This window comes from Vipera berus, assembly GCF_964194415.1.
Source record: "Vipera berus genome assembly, chromosome: 1".
Classification (NCBI taxonomy): Eukaryota; Metazoa; Chordata; class Lepidosauria; order Squamata; family Viperidae; genus Vipera; species Vipera berus.
The window spans coordinates 259,350,871-259,370,754 of NC_138202.1; positions in this window are offsets into that span (position 1 = coordinate 259,350,871).

The following is a 19,884-nucleotide window of genomic DNA, read 5'->3' on the forward strand; positions in this document are numbered from 1 at the left end:
ACTGCACTCCAGATGGGCATGGCCTAACTGCTCTCATAATTTGGGGAAAATAATAGGTCAGCGATTGTTTAAAAGCTTGCAGGATTGGAGCAGTCTGAATCTCCAGGGGGATGCTACTCTAAAGGCAGGCCCTGTGGCAGAGAAGGTGCACTTCCTAATGCCGTCAAATGACATTGCTTAATGGATGGGACACAAGGCAACCTTGCTATGTCAGATCTTATGAGCCAGGCAGAAATGATGGGACTGAAGCATTCCAAGGCATAGAGCTTGTATATCCGAGTAAGGGCTTTATATTTCATAAACTGCATCTTGAATTGTTTGTGGAAGCTCACTGATAACCAGGGCACCTCACACAGTAGAGTGTGTATTGAGGTGAGCCCAGAATTGCTCATACCTTTGTGTTCTGGATCAGCTGTAGCTTCCCAGTGGTCTTCAAAAGCAGTCTCAGGTAGAGCACATTACAAAATGACCCAGACCTGAATGACCATGATACTCCTGGTCCAAGAAAGGACACATTTAGCAGACCAGATGAATCTGTGAGAAAGCCCTTCCAGCTAAATTGCCACCTGATCTTCAAGCAAGGTGCGATGGATTGTGCCTATAAAGGCGGAAGTGTTGTGAAGGACTATGGTGAAAAGGCAGTTTTCCAGGAAGGAGGGAGCACATTCCAAGGAGATGGTTGAGACAAGAGACAATACAGTCCAAGGCTGAATTGGAGACAAAAGAAGAGGTTTAGGATAGCTGCTCCCTAGAGTCTCCCAGAATATATCTGTCAGGATTAGAGTAGTATAGATTTAATCTGACAAGATTCTGTCCTTATAATATAAACAAATAAAGAACTGGATTGTTCTGTGTTGTTCTTGGGCTAGGCTTGTCACAAGAGCTGAGAGTCCAGGAGGACCCCCAAACTGTACACATATTCTTTAAGGGGTTGTGCCACTTCATTCAAAATAATAGAAAATTGTAGCACCAGAAGAACCATGCATCCCTAGTTCTTTAGTCTTGTCAGGGTTACGTTTAAGCTTGCTTTTCTCATTCAGATCTGAAGAGCCTTCAAGTACTGGGACAAGACCTTCACAACATCTAAGGAGTGACCAGATATTTGGTTAAGTATCATCATCATACTGATGATCCCTAACCTCATTCACTAGATCAGTGGTGGCTAACCTATGGCACGCATGCCAGAGGCGGTACTCAGAACCCTCTCTGTGGGCATGCTCGCCATGCCCCAGAGATGGTAACCGTCCCTCCTCAAGCAGCCACCTGCTAACTCGCCGAGGTCCCACGTGCCAGATGCATCCCAGCATGGCTGGTTTCCCTCCCTCCCTCCCTCCCCCCATCCCATCCCTCCTGGCCTCGCATACTCTCCTTTTCCTGGGCATGACCCACTGCATCGCCTCCTCAACTGTTGGCTGGCCATCCAGCTCAGAGGTGGCTTCTTTGAACTGCTGGTGATGAGCTACAGAGCCCCAGAGTGCACTGGTCGAGGGGCTGGCAGGCTGTGGCTTCTGACGGACACCGTCGGACCCCATGCGCTTGCTGGCCCCTCTGTGCAGGGACCGATGGTGTCAGGCAGCAGCCATCCCAGCCCTTGCCTTGCCCCATGGCAATGGCACGCCTGCCCTGCCTTGCCTCACCCCACAGAACGAGCCTCCTGCCTACCGCCCCACCTGCCAGAGACCCCCTGGATCTCCTCCATCCCTGCTCATCCCCCACAGGTGTCCCTCCCCACAACCAACATTGAGGTGACCATGCCCACCTTGGCCTCACCCACCCAATCTGCCATGACCACCACAGTCATGCCCACCCAGTGGGCCACGCCCACCTGGCACCCAGCGATAAATAAGTGGGTTTTGGGTTGCAGTTTGGGCACTCGGTCTCTAAAAGGTTCACCATCACTGTAGTAGATGATACCCAAAATTCCCATGAAGAAGTTAAAAATCAGGGATGAGAGTGCCAAGGCTTAGGTGCCCTGCAAACTAAGGGCTTTGGACTGGATTTTTTTCTCATCAATCAACACTGATCATAATTTAAAAAGGAGGAAATTTAGCACAGTACTATGCCTTCTCCTCCAAAACCACATAGCTGGTCCAGAAGGATACCATGATTAAAGGCCACTGAGAGATCGAGAAGAAGAAACAAATATTTTTGCTGCAGAAAGGGGGCTTTGTATGTATGCATGCATGTGCACATGGAGACAACTGGGAATAAGTTTAGCAGCCACATGATAAATGATGTGGCTGCTTTAATGAAGGGAGGGCTGAACCCAGAGGGTAAAAGATTTTTTAGGGATCTTTAGATTCGGAGTCTCTGCAGTCATAAAGACAGCAAATGGCAAACCACGTGGCATGCTTTCATAATGCAAGCTTTGACTTTTTGTATTTGCAACCCAGTGTTGCACACAAATACAGGATAATTTAAAATAAAAATATGTTTGAATTAGAGACCATGAGGCAATTGCACTGAAGTTCAAATTGAAGGCAAAGACTGGCCTAAAAAGGGCAGAAGTTACCTAATCCTTGTTTTTATAGATGTATGTAACTTAAGGGTATACATGTGAATGAGTGTAGAAGATAGGTATTTAATTTGGTATATATAATTGCAGAGTATTCGATTGGATGTAGCACATCACGTATCTTGCGAGGTCAGTGAGGCTAACTAAAGTATAACTAAGTGGTAGTAGGCAGGAATATAAAGACAATGGGAGTTTTGAAAAAGCAAAAGGGAAATATTTCATGAATGTATGAAATACAGGTTTTTTTATGGACAGTTACTGATATGAAAATTCTCAAACTGTTCCTGGTTCCAAAAGTCTATGTTTACCTCCTAGTTTCTTTTCCTGGCTTATCGGTATTCCTTAGCCTTCCAAATAAAACTAAAAATGGAAGATCTGTAACCTGAGCTGGCCATAAACAAGGAGTGTATATCGGAGGTGGTGACCCTGTATGCAACAAAATTTCATTTTGATGTATGCCGATTGGTGTACATTCAAAGTGACAATAAAGTTGTTGTTTTTTGTTTTATTATTATTATTATTATTATTATTATTATTATTATTATTATTATTATTATTATTATTATTATTATTATTATTATTATTATTATTATTCTAAACTGATGGTTTAATTCCCCTATAAGGATGTATTTGAGCTAAGGACTTTTAGCTTGATCTCCAATATTCCTGTTCATAAGCTTGGTTAGATGGAAATTACAGGCTCCAGTAGTTACTGGTATACAAGTGGCTGTAAAGAAAGCCTGGAGCAACCTTGAAGGCAAATGGAAGGAAGAAAGGTAAACCAAGATGACATCCTTAGGCACGTAGTGAAGACCCAACCCCAAAGCACCGACAAGCAGCTATTAATCAGGAGTTTCTATCTTTCTTCCCCCTTAACTGTTGGAGGATTCATCTAACACTGATCTCTGAGAACCAGAACTCTGCATACAGACTGCAAGCAAAAGATCATTCTTCTTCTTTCTCTCCTTCTTCAGGTGAGAAACATTCTATTTAATTCTCCTTTCCGAGTGAGGTGATAAGGTGCAAAAGATGCTCCTTGTTAGCACATCAGTGCATGCATGCCTACGTATGAATGCTACAACTGCATTTGCCCCCCCCACCTTGCAGTGATAGAAAGTTTCAAAATGTTTGAGTCACTTCATGAGGGCAAGAGTTGCTATATTCCTCTTTCTACATGCTCTTTCTATCACAGACCCCTGGATATAGTGAAACACTTCTTGAAACATCCCCCATTTCCCTTGCTGCCTTCTGAACTTCTCTTTCAACTTTGTCTCCCTGGATTGAATACAGGTAGTTCTTCGCTTAAGACCACAATTGGAACCAGATTTTCCATCCTGAATGGTTGTGGTCATAAGTCAGGATGGACCTGATTTTACAACAATTTTTATGGTGGTCAATAAGTGAACCCAGCTTCCTAATGGATGGTGTTTTTTTTTCTTCTTCTGAAAATTGGCCAAAGATGTCACCAACTGCAATCACTTAACCACAGACCACTGTAACATTGTAAATTTGAACCGATGGCCAAGCATCCCAATCACAGTCACATGACTGTGGGAGGTGATGCAATGGTTATATAAATGCAATACAGGTCATAGATCACTTGTTTCAAGGCTGTGATAACTTTGAAACATTTTAAAATAAACAGTCGTAACTTGAGGACTACCTGTATGCAACTCTGAATTCCTTGGCTGAACTGAATTTAATAAGGTATTAATTTCTCACCAATGATTAATACTTATTTGATTGCCTGGTATACTTTTAGTCTCAGATGTTCTTTATGCTACATCTCCTATAAGCTACTTATTATTTGATTGTGCTGTATACCATTTTTTCTCAAATATTATTGTATAAATGATATTAAATATTATAGCTTCCATTTTGGACTTAGGAACACACAAACCTGTTCTATAACTTACAGTGTTAATTGGCATTGTGCAAATTAGTGAATTTACTCAAATTGTGTAAAAGTGGTTTTTCTTTGGGTAACAACACACAAGCCTGTTATCCAAACACAACAAGGACATTTAAATTGAGCAAAAGTATTTTACCTACATTCAGTGGTGGGATTCAGATATGTGAACAACCGTTTCTCTGTGTGGATGCCACTTCTGGAAGTCCATTCTGGGCCTGGGCAACAAAAAACTTAGCTACCGGTTCTGCTGAAGTGGTGCGAACCGGCTGAATCCCACCACTGACTGGATGAAAATGACTTTTTGATAAATGGTTTTTGGTAAATATAAGCTTGGGAAGCAGTGTTTAAGTGCTATCATGCATGTCACTGTGCTTTCCCACAAAGTGCTTTTCTTTATATAATTACCTATATCCATTGGAACAGGGACGCGGTGGGTCAGTGGGTTAGGACGCTGAGCTTGTCGATCAGAAGGTCGACAGTTTGGTGGGTTGAATCCTGAGTGCCGCGTAACAGAGTGAGCGCCTGTTACTCGTCCCAGCTTCTGCCAACCTAGCAGTTCGAAAGCACGTAAAAATGCAAGTAGGAAAATAGGGACCACTACGGTGGGAAGGTAACAGCGTTCCGTGCGCCTTTGGTGTCTAGTCATGCCGGCCACACGACCACGGAGACGTCCTTGGACAAATGCTGGCTCTTCGGCTTTGAAATGGAGATGAGCACCAGCCCCTAGAGTTGGTGACTGGAATGGAATGTTCTCCTTTTTCACTCCCAGTCCCCAAAGCTGTCTCAGAGGGATACCATGATTATCCACATCCTGAGCTCCCCAAGTGCAACCAGTGTGGTCTTGGTATTGAACTCCGATCTGAACCCAGACTGGAAAAGGTCTAGATGATCCACTTCATCCAGGGCTTGCTAAAAAGAAAAGGTTGGAAACTGGATGAAAATTGTCAAAAGTGTTGAGTCCAAGGAGAGACATCTTGGGGTGCACCACCATTTTTTTCAAGCTGATCAATATGTAAATTACCAAAGATTCCCTTCTATGTAAGGGCATAACTAATATATATGTTGGAGCCAATAAAGACCCCATACCATACAACTTTATTATCATGGCTAGAATAACCATATCTACAATCAGCATCAGGCTCACTGCTCTATGGTAGCTCTTTTGTTTACGGTCAAAAAGCACTTCCGTCTCTCTGTGGATTAATCTGAATTTGTTTCTCCTCATTTAAGCCTTTACAGACTCTCTACATCTAAGCCCTTAAAGTCTCTAGATACTAGTTCAAAGATCCCATGGGGTAGCCAGACTGGGGTAGCAATGTATAACTAATATGCAGATTGATGTCCTAATATTCACATGTGTTAACTAAATATTATTTGAGGGAGTAGGTACTTGAGGGAGAAGACTGAATCCTGTGGAATGCCCTAGTGGAAGTGCCATGGGTTCAATTGTTTTTCCCCTATAAATACTGACCGGAGCTGTCTACTCATGTAGGAGCATAACCAATGCAAAATGGTATTACCACCTCCCAGTTTTATGGAAATCAGAGGCGTAACTGAGGAATGCAATTTGCCAGCATTTGATGTTTGTCTTCTGAATTGGCCTCACAGAATTCCTTAGATAAATTTCTACTGAGAAAGCAATGAACCGTGAATCTGCTTTAGTCACAATTTTAGATGATCTCGTTGGCATGAAAGTATGAAGACAATTGTGAACTTTAAATATGTTGCTTTGACCTATTTTGTTTGGTACATGTAGCATGATACAGATGATAACACTACGCACAAACTAATGATTTCAACCTTCTGTTACCACCAGTAATCCTTGGAAAGCTAGTCAGATACTTATATTTGAGGGGCTGCCACATAGAAGAGGGAATCAACCTATTCTCCAAAGCACCTGAAGGTAAGACAAGATGTAATGGATGGAAAATAACCAAGGAGAGAAGCAACCTAGAACTAAGGATAAATTTCCTGACAGTGAGAACAATTAAATCAGTGGAATGGTTTGCCTCTAGAAGTTATGGTTGTTCCATTACTGGAGGTTTTTAAGAAGAGATTTGCTCAGCCTTTTGTCTGAAATGGTATAGGGCAGGGGTAGGCAACCTTGGCTCTTTTATGACTCGTGGACTTCAACTCCCAGAATTCCTGAGCCAGCATGGCTCAGCATGGAAACCTCTCCATTTTTCTTCAACATGGCTGGCTCAGGAATCCTGGGAGTTGAAGTCCACGAGTCATAAAAGAGCCAGGGTTGCCTTCCCCTGGTATAGGGTCTCCTGCTTGAGCAAGGGATTGGACTAGAAGACCTCCAAAGTCCCTTCCAACACTGTTATTCTGTATTCCTACCAAGAAAAGATGGCGGACTGATGGAGCCCTACAATTATTTTCATATCTTGAGAGAAATGAGACAAACATTTACAGAGAAGAAAGAATTAATACAATCTAGTAAAGGAGAATAGAAAAACTGTAGAAAATTAATTGTATTAGTTGTTATTGCAGATGATTTTTTTTAAATATAAATAACAGTATTCTTTTTCAGGAAAACATTTTAAAAACCCTCTTATCCAGATCACGGCCTTCAGTTAACTGAAATATTGATATACAGGTAGTCCTAGATTTACAACAGTTCATTTAGTGACCATTCAAATTTACAATGGCACTGAAAAAGTGACATAATTGTTTTTCACACTTATGACTGTTGCAACATTCCCATGGTCATGTGACCAAAATTTGGATGCTTGGCAACTGTTTGATATTTATGATGGCTGCAGTGTCCCAGGGTCATGTGATCACGGTTACTAACTTAACAGCTGTAATGATTCATTTAACAACTGTGGCAAGGAAAGTTGTAAAACACACTTAGCAAATGTCTCACTTAGCAACATACATTTTGGGTCTTAAGTCAGGGACTACCTGTATTGTATAAAGAAAGTCAGAATGGAATTGTGAATATTTTTTATACATGAAAAGACATGCAAATGATTCAGGAGAAGTGATACTGAAATGAAATGAGCATTAAATGTATGAATTCATAGCTGAAACAATTACTGAACAAATACATTTTTAGTATAATATTTCACTGTGTAGTTAAAAAGTATTCTTTATTTTATTTTTAAACTTGCAAAGGTGCAAATTATTCTGAATTCAAATGTCCTTTCACATACTTAATCTATTCCCTCTTCTAATCTTTACTTGTCATTTTGAAAGTATATTCTTTCAAAAGTATTTTTTTTCCAATATGCAATGTCTGCACACAAGAAGATAAAAAAATGGAATAAGCTATAAGTTGATTTGACATCTATAACTATGGGAAGTAACTGTCAGCTAATACAGGTATAAAACATTGTATTTATAAATGCAGTGCAAGGCTTCATTATACTGAAACGGAAAGCATCATTACTTGTCAAATCAATTAAAGAGTTTCTGTATTTTTAATTAAATTTTGTATTTTAAATACAAATACGGTAGATCCAACTGTCATTTTAATATCTGTCAATTATTTTTGTCTCAGTGCTGAAAGATTTGTGAAATACTGCAGGTGGGACCAAAGAGTATCTTCACTGCAGAAAATGAACATTGTTTTTACTGGGAAAAAAAGGCAACCCATCTCAAGGAATTATATAGCAACTGCTACCAAAGTGAGATCTTTGCTAGGTAAGTGTCTTAGTGCAATAACTATTAATTTGGGGCACGACAGGAACTTCTCTCTCTCTCTCTCCCCCTCCCTCCCTCTTGTTATATCAGCAATGAAGGCATTTATTTATCCATTTAACCGTTTCAAGTCCTTAAATTTCTGCTATAGGCTACTTAACAGAATATGTAATAAAGTTTCTGGAGAACTGAGATTTATTGCTGTGCCCTGAAGAATAGTATGATAGCAAGTGTTCTCTTGTGGCAACAAAAGGATTAATAATTTTTAGCCCTAAGCAGCATCAGTTTGAATATTTGAAAAGCAATGTCATCAAGTGAAATAGCTGGACATTTTACATATATATTTAATAAAGCATATTGAAACAAGCCAAGATTTAGTACACTATATGAACCCAGCTGTTCTATAAATAGCCTGAAAGCTTGATCAGCCAAATCTTTAATTAATACATTAAGTGAAGAGATATGGGAGTGATCAGGATTTTTAAGATGTCATTTTTTGGTATCTTCAGATTTTATCAAAGAAGTGTGATTATGGCATGCAGGGTCTATTTCATTATATCAAGGGGGTTATAGATCAGTTGAAATTACCACGGATGGTTTATATTTTTGATGCTACATTAGGTATTTAATTCTGGAAACATAGTTTGTAAAACAAATGTTCCTATGTAGTGCAATGAATGGCTTGGTTTAAGGATTCTGGTAATTTGTGAGTATTTGCTGCCCCCTGCAGATTAAAATGATTATTAAACCATTAAGCCGTTGAAATACACTCATAGCAGCTTTTCAAATGTTTGACTACCAGGTTGAAAAAAATAAGTTGATGGTAGACTTTCAGTTAATCTACCAGCCTAGATGAAAGCCAACCATATCTTGATAAAGTCTCCAGCCGGGCCATCGTGGAACAAAGGAAATTGCTTAGGAATATAAATAAATAATAAACCTTTATTGTCAAAGAGAGCCTTGGTGGAGCAGTGGGCTAATGCCTCCTTAAGTAACACCAGCTGCCTGCAATTAGTGCAGGTTCGAGTCCCACCAGGCTCAAGGTTGACTCAGCCTTCCATCCTTCCAAGGTAGGTAAAATGAGGACCCAAATTGTTGGGGGCAATTAAGCTGACTTTGTAATAATGCCGCTTAGGGGGTGTGTGAAAGCCCTAATAAGCAGGCATATACATAGAATGAAGGCTACTGCTAAGCTTGTAAGCCGCCCTGAGTCTTCGGAGAAGGGCGGGATATAAATGGAATTAAAATAAATAAATAAAATAAAGTACAACATGTGTACATTGAGATTAGCTGAGCCTCCCCCCCCCCCGCTCTCTGCCCCCAACACACAGTGACAACAAACCCTCCTTTCAGCCTGTTGGTATGGTAAGCACAATGAATCAGAAAAGGCACACAATTCTCATATAGCCTGTAAGTGCTTTCCCTATATTAATACCTATGGGTGCTGTATCAAGTGATGCAGGAAATGTCAGCCAGCTGGGGATTGCTAGTTGCATTCAATACTAGCTGATACTCTGGGCACCCTTGCTGTAACTACCTGGTTGACACTTCCTTTTATCTTTGTGTTCTGCAGTGGCTTAATAGCATGTGGGATGAGAAGATTTTAATTTTTTTTGCTACCTGGTTCCCCCATTTCCCTCACTGAAGGGGTAGAGGGAATATATAAGAGACTTCTGCCTCTGAAGTAGAACTCAGGAGGGGGAATTTAATCATAGGTTAACCATCACTCCATCAGAAGACACATTAGTCGGTATTTCAAATAAGATAACTGTTGTGTAGCCGGTTCTTTGCAGGCAATAAGCAAGACAGAAGGTTGCAAACAGGAACATGCTTTATTGAAGTAAACAGGAACAGAACTGAAACAGTGGCTGCTGCGCAGCTACTCCTCAAGAAGCCTGCCCTGGACCCAGCTGTATTAAATAACTTTCGTCCGGTCTCCAACCTTCGCTTTCTTGCGAAGGTTGTTGAGAGCGTGGTGGTGCATCAGCTCCCTCTGTTCCTGGAGGAAGCTGATTATCTAGACCTGTACCAATCGGGCTTCAGGCCCGGGTACAGCACGGAGACGGCATTGGTCGCGCTGGTGAATGATCTCTGGCGGGCGCGGGACAGGGGCTGTTCCTCTGTCCTAGTCCTTTTAGACCTCTCAGCGGCTTTCGATACCATCGACCATGGTATCCTGCTGCGGCGCCTCAGGGGGTTGGGAGTGGGAGGCACAGTTCTTCAGTGGTTCTCCTCCTACCTTCTGGGGCGTTCGCAGTCGGTGTTGGCAGGAGGGCAGAGGTCGACCTTGAGGCCCCTTGTTTGTGGAGTTCCTCAGGGATCGGTCCTCTCGCCTCTCCTGTTCAACATGTACATGAAGCCTCTGGGTGAGATCATTCGTGGTTTTGGAGTTGGTTATCATCAGTACGCTGATGATACCCAGCTTTTTATTTCGACCCCAAACCACCCCAGTGATGCCCTCAACGTGATGTCCTGTTGCCTGGAGGCGGTCCGGGTCTGGATGGGGAAGAACAGGCTTCGACTCAACCCTGACAAGACTGAGTGGCTGTTCGTGCCGGCATCCCAGGAAATTCCGATTATTCCATCTCTGGCCATGGGGGGATGAGCTATTACCCCCCGTAGATAGGGCGTGCAACTTGGGGGTCCTTCTAGATTCACAGCTCTCTTTAGAAGAGCATATTGGAGCTGTGACTAGGGGGGCCTTTGCCCAGGTTCGCCTGGTGCGCCAGTTGCAACCCTATCTAGACCGGGATGCCTTGCGTACAGTCACTCATGCACTCATGACTTCTCGTCTAGACTACTGTAATGCTCTCTACATGGGGCTGCCCTTGAAGTCCACTCGGAGACTCCAACTGGTGCAGAATGCAGCCGCGCGAGTTGTGCTAGGAGCTTCCCGATACTCCCATGCTACACCTTTGCTCCGCGAGCTGCATTGACTGCCGGTTGCTCTCCGGGTGAGGTTCAAGGTGTTAGTGATGACTTACAAAGCCCTACATGGCATGGGTCCGGATTACCTATGGCAACACCTGCGGCCGGCGTCAACTTCCCTCCGTCCAGTGCGCTCCCACAGAGAGGGCCTCCTCAGGGTGCCTCCGATCAAGGAATGTCGATTGGTGGCCCCCAGGGGGAGAGCGTTCTCTGTGGGCGCGCCAGACCTTTGGAACCGCTTGCCGGTTGAGCTCCGAACGGCCCCCAACCTTCGCTCCTTTCGGCGTGATCTCAAAACCTTTCTTTTTGAACAAGCTGGCCTGGTCTGATGGGTTGGGGCTGGGTTTTATAATCGGTTTTAACTTTTAATATGTATTAATTTATTACGGGCATTGTAGTTTAATTACTTTTTAATTTTTGTATCCTGGTTTTTATTATGTATTGCCCTGTTCACCACCCTGAGTCCTTCGGGAGAAGGGCGGTATACAAATTAAATTATTAAATTAAATTATTAAATTAAATTATACGGTTGGCCACTAGGCAGTGGCCAATAGGTTTAAAGTAACGTGTTCCCACCCCAAATCTACCAATGATCTTCTTGGAGACAACAAGTCTGGCTTAGTCACAGACCGTTACACAGATACCCCATTGAGCAACCTTTAAGCAGCATTTAAACAGACACGTGAATCAGTACAAGTAAAAATCCCAATACGTTACACCCCTCCCCACTAGAATGTACACACATTATTTAATAACATAATCTTGAAGATATTTTGGTGGTCTATGAAACTGTTCAGAACGCCTGGGGGTTCCGGGCAACTCCCGGTCTACCTGCTTGCCTGCCAGGCTGGGTAGACCAGGACTCTTAGGTTCACGTGAGTCAAATTGACTCAAGTTCCTTTGGCTGGCCATTCCTGGTTGGCCCAAACCAAAGTCCAATGTGGTTGCTGGGTCAGCAGAGCTGCTGCCCTGTTTGGGTTGTCCTTCCCCATCTGGGGGTTGTCCTTCCCCATCTGCACCTCCGGACTGTGTCCCTCTATGGCCATCTCCCTGTTGTAATGACTGAATGTGTCCTCAGAGCGTGTGAACTGCTCTGTTAGACTGCTGGCTGTGGCTCTTGTTGCAGACCCTCTGGGTGGTCCTCGTTTAGTGACTGTTCAGCAAAATGCTGATCAATATGTCGGCGAACGACTCGCCCCTCCATCCAAGACCACCTCGTATGAGAGGGGTCCAGAGACCTTAGCAATTTTACCGGGCACCCACAAATTCCCATCCAATTCCAGCCTAAGGGAAAGACAACCATTTTCATCATTCTTCCCTTGGAGAATTGTTCTGTTTTTGATATATGACAAGAGTCACACAGTCTGCCAGAAAAAAGCTTCAGAGCAGAGACAGAGAGAATCTAAAACAGAACATCTTTTAGACTTTACCGTATTTTTCACCTCAGATCATCTAGTTCTGCCGAGGGGTTAATTGCAGTTTTGAAGGGCCATAATAACTAGCTACCCTGCTTTCTTGTTTAAATGAAAATGCTCAAGATGGGTTAGAGCAAGCTGACATGAAACTACTTCGACTAGTAAAAATATGTCATAAATGTTTCTTTGTACAGTACATGCAGAATTGAAATAATTGCCCACTCGCTTGTTTAGCTACCAGAAACAGACTTCACTGAACCAAGAAAGACTGTTTGCATATAAAGGTATATATTAGGATCATAATAATCCTTGCCTTACACTTGAATTGTAAAATTTCTCATTTGTAAAGTCTATTCTATTCTATTCTATTCTATTCTATTCTATTCTATTCTATTCTATTCTATTCTATTCTATTCTATTCTATTCTATTCTATTCTATTCTATTCTATTCTATTCTATTCTATTCTATTCTATTCTATTCTATTCTATTCTATTCTATTCTATTCTATTCTATTCTATTCCATTCCATTCCATTCCATTCCATTCTATTCTATTCTTTGCCACCCATGTCACAAAAAAGCAATTCAGTTAGCACAAGCATACAAGCCATTAGTAAAACAACAACAACAACAAACAAACAACAAAGCCAAACCCCCACCCCTCTCCACATGAAAAACACAAAAAATAACAATCAGTGACAGAATCCCATCGCCACATCATTTTCAATACAGCTATTGAAGAAGTTTTCCATATCACCAAATCCTCAAGTGCAATGAAAAATCTAAATCTCCAGGAAGTTCCTAAAAGCCAGGAGGGTTGGTGCCAATCTAAGCTCCAGGGAAGGGGTAGGCAACCTTGGCTCTTTTATGACTCGTGGACTTCAACTCCCAGAATTCCTGAGCCAGCTGGAATTCCTGAGCCAGCTGGAATTCCTGAGCCAGCTGGAATAAAAGAGCCAAGGTTGCCTACACCTGCTCCAGGGGAATGAAGTTCCAAAATGTGGCAAGTGCTCAGGTTTTATGAAGAAAGATTTGCATAATTTTAGGTGAAGGTATTTAGAAGAAAGTTTCCATAGTAAATTTCTTTAAGACTGCACCTTTAAAAATTGTACATGGATAATAGACAATACAGCTACATGTAAGAGTACAAGCTGGGAGCTAGTTTATTTAAAAATTGTCTACAGCTTTGATCAAATTAGGTGACCAATTTACTCATTCTAGTTCCTTGAGCAAACTAAGTAAAACTGGACCTGGAAGGGAGACCAGTCAGGAAACACCATGGTTGTAGGCTAGATTGAAAAATAATAAACTGAAGAAAATGCTAAATAAACCAGCCCACCTGAGCTACAGTCCTTTCTCTAAGAGAATGGGAGGTTTCGAAGAGCACCACAGGTGCCCTTGTGCCATTTGACCTTTCTAGAAATGTGGTAGATATATCAACAGGTAAATTAGGACAACACAATGAAACAACTTAAGACAGGATGAACACAAGGTAGCCAGACTGCTGTCAAGAGCAAGTCAAAACATGATTTCTATAAATATTTCAGCTTGGATAACAAAGACTATAGCAAGCCATCCATATATGTGGCCTCAGGTGAAATCTGAATTAAGCATGTATTAACTCCAGAGACCTGGAAGCATTTTTTTAAAGTAATGAAATGAAAAGCCCACTGACACTTTTAGGAATTGCTGTGGGAGACAGGACAGGTAGAATCATTGCTTCCTAGGAGTCTTAGGAACATTTTCTGTTCCTCTAACATTTTGTTCAAAATCACCATCGCTGTAAAAAGCATATCTTGAGGTCTAGATTTAGCATACATTTGGGGAAATTATATATATTTAAAAATCAAGTATTCAGGGAAATTGTACATTTAAAGAAGTGTACAGTATATGCTTTTTAAAAAGCTATGCTAGAGAAGTTTGTATCTGAAATTCTATATATTAGAAAAAGTTACATAGCAATCTGTATATTGCAAACAATAACAAATGCCAATTTCCCAAACGTTTTCTTTACCAAAAGAGGATGAAACAGAATAATATTTAAAAATATATGCCACTATCTACTAGTAGTAGATTGACTTTTTTCACACTGTTCCTGTAAACACTCTTTGGTAATACATAGATTTCTTTAGTATCACTTTCTGATATTCACAATGGCTGTCTTTGGGAACAAAAAACCCAAGGAATGGAATGGGAGAGATTCTAGCCCAGTTCTCTATTCAATGCAGGAATCCATTACTAGTGTATTCCTGACAGATGGCCATCCAGCTTTTCTAAATATCTCCAAGAAAGAAGTATAATGTAGTGGGTCCGACGCAAGGAAGAGACACCAGCTGGAGTACGTGTTCAGCTCTTTATTGTGGGGGGGGACCGTACTGAAGAACAAGGGCTACCTGGCCTCCTTATATACCTGGCCAGGTAGACGGCTAGCCAATGGGGTTGGCCCTAGGTTTCCCGCCAAAACTAGGTTTCCCGCCAAAACCGTCCAGGCCAACGCCCCCTAGTGGCCACTGCTATGCAGATGCCTGCACCTGGATACATAACAAGAAGAGTTTCCCATTTCCAGGGATGGTGTTTGGAATCTAAATTTATTAGAGCTAAGTAACCTCATAGCATGGCAATTGGGTATGATGCAAAGCACTTCTTGATTAACTTTATTGGACCTAACCAGAGCAAAAAAACCAAAAAAACAAAAACCACAAACCAGCAAAATGCAGCATTTGTAAGCCTTACAAGGGGAATCAGATCTGGAAGCTGACTGCATAGGAAGTTTAGAGCTAGACTATATTGAGACAGTCTATAGCAGAATCTTATAAACCTGGTTGAGCGTTACCTCCCTTTTCTTTTATAGCGAGTACATCAAGGAGGAACATGTTTGAGTCTTTTCTGAACATTATCTTGATTTCCAGGACTTAAGAAATGTTTCAATCCCTATATACTGGGTTCTTGTCTATTTTCCTCAGGGTCAACGCCGTCGTTCTCAATATCCTTGTTTCACAGCTTGAGAGTTTTAGTTCTTATTCAGATTGGACCACAGAGGAGAAGGCTTAGCCATGGCTATGTTAGAAACCAAAAATTGGAATCTAGCAAACTACAATGTCCATAAGCTATGGGCCAATTTATAGAACTACATAGAATTCTTAAATCCCTTTGTTTTGTTTTTTTTGCTTTTTTAATAGTTTCATTGTTCTGCATTTTATGACTAAGTAATAAGTGTTTGAAGTGAAAAAAGCATCACATCTAGGAAAGAAGCAATTTCTGTGACTGGATTTCATCTATATGATTTCATTCATTCATTCTGTGCAAATCACCACATCATGTTCTAATTAGTCATCAAATGATATATGTGCAAAGCATTTCCAATGAACAGCTAAGTACTTGGAGTCACTCCAGTTAAAAATACATTCACATTGGTGCAGCTCCAAGGGGCTTATTTCATTAAGTGATTTTAAGGAAAGAAAACTTTCAGCAGTAAGACTTGTTGGTAAAACATCTGGGAAACTGCAAAAATATTATGTTTCTAAGGAGCTGAGGGTTGCTGTGCTCCTGAAACTTTATGTATAGCTAGCAATTTTCTGGGGCTGCGGAAAAGATTTTTCTACGCAATTTCAGTGGCATTAAAGTGCTCCTTGCCTCCTAGAAGAAAATTGTGCAATGTCTGGAAAGATAGTTTGCAGCTGATGTTCTGGTATCTGTGTGTTCTGTATTTTTATATCACTACAGGTAGTCCTCAACTTACAGCCACTTGTTTAGTGACCATTTGAAGTTACAACAGCACCAAAATAAGTGACTTACAATTGGTCTTTGCGTTTAACGATGGTGGAGAGGAAAGGCTGTAAAGTTAAGCACGACTAACATTTGCCTGGCGTAGCAATGGAAGTTCTGATCCCAATTGTAGTTGCAAGTGGAGAACTACCAGTTTAGGATAGGATTTAAATGGGGAAAAAAAGATAGATCTTTTGTCTGATTTTGCCAAATTCACACTTTTGCATACTTCAACATAGGGGAATGTTTGCCTTTGAATCATATTTTATTTTATTATTTATTTATTTTTGGGACTTATATGCCGCCCTATCTCCCGAAGGACTCAGGGCGGCTAACAACAATAAAAGCAACAATACAAAAGTTAAAAGAAATTAAATAAACAGCGCCAAAATAAATTAACTAAACAATTAAAAATTAAAACATTTTAAAAACCCATCATCAATCCAGGTCAGCCTGATGAAAAAGGAAAGTTTTGAGGTCGCAGTGAAAGGATCGGAGATCCGGGGCCATCCGGAGCTCAAGGGGGAGTTGGTTCCACAGGGCTGGCGCTCCCACAGAGAAGGCCCTCCCCCTGGGGGTTGCCAGCTGACATTGTCTAGCCGACGGCACCCTGAAGAGGCCCTCTCTGTGTGAGCGCACTGGGCGATGGGAAGTCGTCCCTGGCAGCAGACGGTCCTGCAAATATCCCGGGCCTAGGCCATGTAGGGCTTTAAAGGCAAGTACCAGCATCTTAAATCTCACCCGGAAGACAACCGGTAACCAATGCAGCTCACGCAGGAGGGGTGTAATATGGGAGTATCGGGATGCTCCCATCACTACCCACGTGGCTGCATTCTGCACCAGCTGGAGACTCCGGGTGGTCTTCAAGGGCAGCCCCATGTAGAGAGCATTGCAGTAATCTATCTGGGAGGTAACGAGTGCATGAGTGACCGTACGTAGGGCATCTCGGTCCAGATAGGGGCAAAACTGGTGCACTAGGCGAACCTGGGCAAATGCCCCCCTGGCCACGACTCCAATATGATCTTCAAAACTGAGTCATGAGTCCAGGAGGACGCCTAAATTGCATGCCCTATCAACAGGAGGTAACACCTCTCCTCCCATAACCAAAGATGGAACCTCTTGGACAAGTCGAGATGCCGGTACGTAAAGCCACTCAGTCTTGGCCGGGTTGAGCTGGAGCCTGTTCTTCCCCATCCAAATCCGTACCGCTTCCAGGCAACGGGACATCACATCGAGGGCATCGCTGGGTTGGTTCGGGGTGGAGATAAAAAGCTGGGTATCATCAGCATATTGATGATACCTCACCCCGAAACCATGGATGATCTCACCCAGCGGCTATATATAGATGTTGAACAGGAGGGGTGAGAGTACCGACCCCTGAGGCACCCCACAACTAAGGGGCCTAGGGGTTGACCTCTGCCCTCCTGCCAACACCGTCTGCGAACGGCCCGAGTGGTAGGAGGAGAACCACCGTAAAACGGTGCCTCCCACTCCCAACCCCTCAAGACGTCGCAGCAAGATACCATGGTCGATGGTATCAAAAGCCGCTAAGAGGTCTAAAAGGACCAGGACAGAGGAATAACCCGTGTCTCGGGCCCACCAGAGATCATCCACCAGCGTGACCAATGCCGTCTCCGTGCTGTACCCGGGCCTGAAACCCGATTGGTATGGATCCAGATACTCAGTTTCCTCCAGGACCAAAGGGAGCTGCCGTGCCACCACGCTCTCAACAACCTTCGCAAGAAAGCGAAGGTTGGAGACAGGACGGAAGTTATTTAAAATAGCTGGATCCAAGACAGGTTTCTTGAGGAGGGGCCTTACCACCGCCTCTTTCAAGGCGGCAGGGAAGCACCCCTCACTCAAGGAAGCATTGATAACTGCCAGGAGCCAGCCTCATGTAACCTCCCGAGCCACATAAACCAGCCAGGAGGGACACGGGTCCAACAAACACATGACGGCTCTTAATTTCCCCATGATCCTGTCCACTTCATCCAGAGTCACAGGATCAAACTCTTCCCAAATATTATCGGCCAAACCCATCGATTCCCCCTCGTCAGATACTGCCCAGTCGGAGTCCAAGCCAGCCAGAATCTGAGCAATTTTATCCACCAGATACTCACTAAACTCCTTGGCCCGTCCCTGCAAGGGGTCCTCTCCCATCCCCTGATTTAAAAGGGAACGGGTCACCCTAAACAGGGTGGCCGGGCGGTTATCTGCGGATGCAATGAGGGTGGCAAAGTGAGCACGCTTCGCTACCTCCATTGTCACAAGATAAGATCTAGAAAAGGATCTTAACTGTGTTCGGTCAGACTCGGACTGACTGGACCTCCAAATGCTCTCTAGGCCCCTTCTCCGGCGCTTCATCTCCCGCAGGTCTGTGGAGAACCAAGGAGCGAGCCGGGATCTGCGCTGGGTCAGGGGCCGCAAAGGCACAACACGGTCGAGAGCCTCTGAAGCAGCCCGTTGCCAGGCATCAACTAAGGCTGTGGGAAAGGGAGGAAGGAATCAATCCAAGAGCCGTCTGGAACCTATCTGGGTCCATCAGGCACCTGGGGCGGAACCACCTGGTCGATTCCGCCTCCCAGCAGCGGGGAGTGGCATGACGGAGGCCCAACTGCAGGAGATAATGGTCTGTCCATGAAAGGGGTTGAGATGTTGGAGTAACCCCACCCAGACCATTAAGCCACTGCCCAGAGTTAAAAATAAGGTCGGGCGTGTTTCCCCCCTCGTGAGTCAGACCCTGAATAATCTGGGTCAGGTCCATGGCTATCATGGAAGCCATGAACTCTCGGGCCACCCCTGACGCACCACCCAGGGAAGGCAGGTTAAAATCTCCCAGAACCATAAGCCTGGGAAACTCAACCGCCAACCCCGAGAGAGTGTCAAGTAGCCCGGGCAGGGCCGTTGCCACGCAGCTGGGAGAAAGGTACGTGAGCAACAGACCCCCAGGACCCCACCTCAGGAGAAGGGACTCACATCCGCCAATCTGAGGGGCAGTGGTCTCCCGCGGACAAAGGGCCTCCTTAATAACAACTGCCACCCCCCCCGCCCCTACCCTGAGCCCGAGGCTGATGAAGCACACGGAAACCTGGTGGGCATAACTCAATCAAAGGGACCCCTCCTTCCGGGCCCAACCAGGTTTCAGTAATGCATGCCAGGTCTGCACCTTCCTCCTCAATATAAAAATGCATAAGGCTATACTTGTAGACTCTGCGGGATAAAGATAAAGACTTTTGCTCAGCAGGATTTTGGGAGGGAAGGGCTTCAGATGGCAGTGATTCAGGGTATTTTTGTAGGAGATACTAAGATTTATTATGATTCTCACAGCTGAATTTTTTTTTGCTCATAGACATTTCTTTTTCACCATCCTAACCATTTGATGACTAATTGGGGAAAAAATATTACCCTTATTTTTGTTTATTTTTCTGCCCTGGTGAAATGTAAAAGAACCTAATTGCTCAGGAAAATTATGTAGAGCCAGCCATGTTCAGGACAGGCTGACGGTTTCTATCTCATGTACCAGAAACGACAAAGGCATTCATAAAATTTCCATCAAATTCCTAACAAGATGAAACAGTCTGAAGACGATACTTACAATATTTAATCACTACTACCTCCAGTAATCTCAGATGAAATTGTGTTAATCTAGTTGCCAGGGGAATCAAGATTTTATTTAAGAGGCTGCTTATTAGCCACTAAATG